Source organism: Capsicum annuum, chromosome 4 (assembly GCF_002878395.1).
Source record: "Capsicum annuum cultivar UCD-10X-F1 chromosome 4, UCD10Xv1.1, whole genome shotgun sequence".
In the NCBI taxonomy this organism is placed as follows: domain Eukaryota; kingdom Viridiplantae; phylum Streptophyta; class Magnoliopsida; order Solanales; family Solanaceae; genus Capsicum; species Capsicum annuum.
The window spans coordinates 225549538-225555749 of NC_061114.1; positions in this window are offsets into that span (position 1 = coordinate 225549538).

Below are 6212 nucleotides of genomic sequence, written 5' to 3' on the forward strand. Positions count from 1 at the left end.
TTGAAAAAATAGATTAACATCTATTTCTTGATTCTCTTACGGATTTAAGAAATCACTCTTTTTCTTAGTAATTCTTGATTAAATTCTCAAAAATCCAAAAATCTTAGGACTTGATTTTAAACTCAATCTTACTCATTTTCACTTGAATAGTATTTTAATCTTATGATTACTATTTTTTCATCAATTTAACCTTCAAAACAACTTCAATTTTTTATTTTAACCCAAATTTCAAAGATTTTATCACGTAAAGCTTAAAACTAATTTTTCTTGGATGTGAACCTCGTATTTGACTCCATTTGGCTTGGGTTTTCAGCTGTAGTTTCTTAAAAATATGGGACGCACATTTTTAAAGTAACGTTGTGATTTTACCCTTCTTTTTAAAAAATCTGTATCGGGGGTCCGTTTTGATCCCGAACCAAAAATAATCAATATGAATTTCGTTAGTTTTGTTTTGATGAGTAGATTCCATATTTGATATTTTAGTAGAGTTTGGAACCGTTCGTGAGGAGTAAGACTTTGGGAAAATACTTAGATTAAAGACAAAAGATAGGCAAAAATTGAGAATAAAATTCCTAGTTTGAGATTAAGTGTTAAGAACCCTAATTGATTTTAATATTCAAAATTAGTGGATTGGGACTAAGGCTGCATTTGTTTTTTCAAAGACTCAGGCATCTGAATTTGAATGCACATCTAAATTATTGAAATATTGTTTCTAGATCTGAAAACTAAATGATTAAGACTGTTTGTTTTTCAACATCTGAATGTACAAAAAAAAAAATATTTGTATATATATAAAATAAAAATACAATTCAAATAAAAAATTAATTATATATCAGAAAATATGTAATTTAATACAACAAAATTATAATTTGATTGAAAAAAAATTTATGTTTGTTAGTGATAGTGTAGATGGTTTATAATGGTTGTTCCGGTGACAATGATTGATGTTAGTGATTAGTAATGTTGGTGGTGATAGTTGGTATTGTAGTGATTGTTATGATGATGATGGTTGATAGTGGCAGTGGTGGTTGTGACGTGACGTTACTTGATGTCAATACTTGGAGGTGTTGATTGTAATTGCTGGAAAATGAATGCACGATAGTTGACGATGTGTTGGTGCTAGTTGGAGATATTGTTAGTTGTGATGGTGGAGATAGTTGTTAGTGGAGATAAATTGTAGCGATGGTAGTGCTTAAAGTGATGGTAGAAGTTGTGTTACTAGTGACAATGGTGGTGGCGACCGAAGAATGTGTGAAGGTTGTGATGTATTAGTGGTAGTTAGCGGTGGTGTTAATCGTGATAGATTAGTTGGATAGTAGGGATTGGCCGGTAGTGATTGATGATGGCGGTAGTGGCGGTGAATATAACTAGAATAATAGAAGTAGTAGGTGTGGTAGCGTTTGACAGTCGTGGTTGGTAGTGATATTTGTTGTTGATGGTGATTGTGAGGGTGGAGGTGGGTGGTGGTTGACAATGGTGGCGATGGCAGGGTGGTTAGTGGTGGTGACTGATGATTATGAATAGAGTGGCGGTGAATACTATCCAACATCAGGATACTCTTCAGACATATTAAGGTTGCATTTGTTTTTTTTAAGATTCAGACGTCTGAATCTGAATGCACATCTGAATGATTAAGATTGTTTGTTTTTCAATATTTGAATGTGAAAAAAAAATATTTGTATATATAATAAAATAAAAAATACAATTCAAACTAAAAACTAATTATATATCAGAAAAGTATGTAATTTAATATTTATTATTTGAATTATTTGATTGAAAAAAAAATATTTATATTGGTTAGTGATTTTATAATGGTGATTGCGGTGATAATGCTTGATATTAGTGATTAGTAATGTTAGTGGTGATAGTTGTGATGGCTGATTATAATGGCTGTTATGATGATGGCGGTTGATAGTGATGGTAGTGGTTGTGATGTGACGTTGCTTGATGTTAGTAGTTAGAGGTGTTGATTGTGATGACTGAAAAATGAATGCATGATGGTTGACGATGTGTTGATGCTAGTTGGAGATCTTGTTAGTTGTGATGGTGGAGATGGTTGTTAGTAGAGATAAATTATAGCGATGATGGTGATTAAAGTGATGGTAGAGGTGGTATTACTAGTGACAATGGTGGTGGCCGCCGAAGAATGTGAGGAGGTTGTGATGTATTAGTGGTAGTTAGCAGTGGTGCTAGTTGTGATAGATGAGTTGGTCGATAGTAGGAATTGGACGATAGTGATTGATGATAGTGGTGCTGTTGACAGCAGTGGTTGCGGTAAATATAATTAGAATAATAGAGGTAGTAGGTGTGGTAGCGGTTGACAGTAGTGGTTGGTAGCAATATTTGTTGTAGATGGTGGTTTTGATGGTGGAGGTGGTGGTTGTTGTTTGGTGGTGGTTGACAGTGATGATAGTGGCAGAGGTGGTGACTGATAATTATGAATAATGTGGCGGTGAATAATATCCAACACCGAAATACCTCTTCAGGCCTATTAAGACTTGATTCCAGGTCTGAATGATTAAGACCTATTAAGAGCTAAAATCTTAATAAAAAACGAATGCACTTAATGGTTTGAAGTTTGAACCATTCAGATTCAGACATCTATTAGGTGCAAACAAATGAGCCAGACTTGATTATAGATCTGAACTATTTAAACTTATTCAAACCTATTAAGAGCTAAAATCTTAATAAAAAATAAATGCACTTAATAGTATGAAGTCTGAACTATTCAAATTTAGACCTCCATTAAGTGCAAACAAATGAGCCCTAAGCATATTATAATACTAATAGAGTCAAATCAATTACGTGGATAAAAAATTATATAGACTCATATTTCGAAAAGATCAAAGACAACAATTAGTTTAAGGCTAATTACCTCCTTTAATTAACATTAATATATACTAAAAATATCAAATTAAGAATTAATCTTAATTCATAAAAGAATATGTAACGATCAGTTTTTTGATGAAATATATGAATTGTGTGTTTGTGTGTGATTTGATTGTTTTACCCCTCTCCGTAGTTGCATTAAGGTATTTTTGGGGTGTGGTGTGATTGACATAGTTTTCGATGTACTTTGGTACCATTTATGTGATATTATGTTTTTTTATGGCTTCGAGAGCCTTATTTTGGACTTATATGAATATCTTTTGATCCGTACAATGAATGGCTGAATGGACTACACTAGCAACTCCGGAATATTGATTTTAGGCTAGGTAAACTTTTGATTCGGGTCCCGATGCACCTGGGCTCATTTCGACCTATTGGTCAAAAAGTTGAAAAATTAAAAATATGGGTGTGGGACCTACATTCGATCGAAGTAACCTCAGATGGAAAATTTAACTTCGTCAACAGACCTGGAATGTCAATTTTAGGGGGTAACATGTTTGGTATGATTTTACGACTTTTAAATCTACTTTCGACCCTCGATTTGAAAATTTGTGATTTTGGATTTTGGAGGTCAATTTTATGAAACCGATGTTCTTTTAAAAATCAAATATCTCCATTGAGTCTGGAGCGTTGAATTTAGTATGGTTACTTAGTTCGTTTGCGTATATCGGACTCCAAACGAATCCCGAACACCCCGTCGAAGTCCGTTTGAACTAATAAAACTGGCGCACCAGGTTGCTGGTGCAACCATGAAATTTAAAGGGTAAACCGTATTCCCCAAGTGCGATTTATGCCTTATTTTACCTGGTACCCGGGTACAGTATAAATAGTCTTTTTTATTCAATTTTTGATCATTCTTTCACCTTTCTCTTGAGAGTTAAACCCTAAAATAGTGTGAGAACTTAAAAGTGAAACTTGTGGGAGCTTGGAAAGCTATATTAACATCTATTTCTTGATTCTCTTACGGATTTAAGGTAAGAAATCACTCATTTTCTTATTAATTTTTTATTAAATTCCCAAAAAAACAAAAATCTTAGAGCTTGATTTTAAACCCCATTTTTTCTCATTTTCACTTGAATAATATTTTAATCTTGTAATTACTAGTTTTTCATCAATTTAACCTTCAAAACAACTCCAATTTTTTATTTTAAATTGAATTTCAAAATTTTATCCTGTAAAGTTTAAAAATAACTTCGATTTGAACCTCGTTTTTTACTCTATTTGACTTGAGTTTTCAACTGCAGGTTCCTAAAAATATGAAAAGCACATTTTTTTAAGTAACGTAATAATTTTGTCCTTCTTTTTCAAAAATTTGTTTCGGGGTCCGTTTTAATCTCGAACCAAAAGTAGTCAATATAGATTTCGTTGGTTTTGTTTTGATACGTGAGGAGTAAGACTTTGGAAAAATACTCAGATTAAAGACAAAAGATAGGCAAAATTTGAGAATAAAATTCCTAGTTCGAGATTAAGTGTTAAGAACCTCAATTGATAATACTAATAGAGTCAAATCAATCACTTGGTTCAAAAGTTATATAGACCCCTATTTCGAAGAAATTAAAGACAATAACTAGTATAAGGCTAATTACCTTCTTTAATTAACATTAATCTAAACTAAAGATATCAAATTAAGAATTAATCTTAACCCCAAAAGAATCTGTAACGACTATTTTTTTATGAAATATGTGAATTATGTGTTTTTGTGTGATTTGACTATTTTACTCCTCTCCGTAGTTGCATTATGGTATTTCTGGGGTGTGGGAGTGATTGACATGGTTTCCGATGCATTTTTGTACCATTTATGTGATATTGTGATTTTTGATGACTTCGAGAGCCTTATTTTGGACGTATATGAATATCTTTTGATCCGTGTGACGGATGGCTGAATGAATTGCACCAGCAGTTCCGGAATATTGATTTTAAGCTAGGTAAACCTTTGGTTCGGGTCTCGGTGCACCCGAGCTCAATTCGACCTATTGATCAAAAAGTTAAAAAATTAGAAATATGGGTGTGGGATCCACATTTGATCGAAATGACTCCCTATGGGTCCTGCGTTGGGAGGCTTGCCTCCATAAGTATATACAGGGATTGTACGACAAACTCGTGCATCATCATCGTCGTATCATATACATTGCACTTACTTTATTATGTTTATGTTGTGTTGAATTGCCATGTTGACTTGTCATCTATGTATTTGTCTTACCTTCCTTTACTTGTATTTGATGAACTTGTATCTACATTTCCCCTCTTGTTCTACTTATATGTGACATAATGCATACTTGTGTTCTATCTTGGTGTATTGTTGTAATATATGTTATATATTAAAACTGTCAGTGCAAGTGGTGTGGGCTACCATTGTGGGACATTTTCTGATTGCAGGTAACGTGCTCTTAGTGTGTATTTTGTATGCTTTATTTTCTACTTTGCTCGATCGGACTATGATATTTACTAAGTAAAAGTGGTCCATATTCACTCCTACTTTACCTTTTTGGTGCAACTTTAGGTTTGGGTGCGCCTCAGACTGATTGATTTCGGGCGCCTTCAGATTTCTCAAGATAGTGATTGGACATTCATACGTCTAAAGTTCACCTTTATCTTTTTTTATTAGTGATATCTTTATTAGTGTTCCGAGACTTTTTTTTTTGGTTATTTTTCTAATGTACTTGACTCTATGATTGTATTAGCAGTTCTTATACTGTTGACGCCAGGTTTTGGGAGTTATGGTTGCAGTGTTGGTTTTATTCCTTCCGCTTTTATTATATCTATGTGGTTCGACTTCATTTTAGAAGCTTTATCTTGGGAAATTTCTGTCTTTTCTTCGTATGTATCAGTTTGGATGAAATACTTATTTGTCTAGGTTCACCGCGAAAAGTGCCATCATAACCTATTGATTTTTGAATCGTGTCAGAATCGTTCTTGTAGGATTACAGGAGAAATTCAAGTAGTCACACACAAAGACAAAGGTGTAAAGAAGAAAAACCTCTCTAATAGTATTAATCATCTTGTTCTTCAAAATAACAAAATCGATCTTTATATATAGGAAAAAAACTATCATGAAATTCAAATTCTACTTTTATGAAAATAAATAAATCTGAAACACTTTAAACTAGAAACTATTTTAACTGGAAACTCTAAAACTAGGAAAGTTTAAACTAGAAAACTTTTAAACTAGAAAAAATAAAAAAATAATACCGTTCTCCCTTAAGGAATTAAGGAAAAGTTTTCAAATTTAATCAAAATTCATATCGGGCCAATCTCCTTCCATTCGGGCTTGAACTTGAAAATCATGAAATATGTATAGCATTTTGTCTCTGCTTCTCTATAAT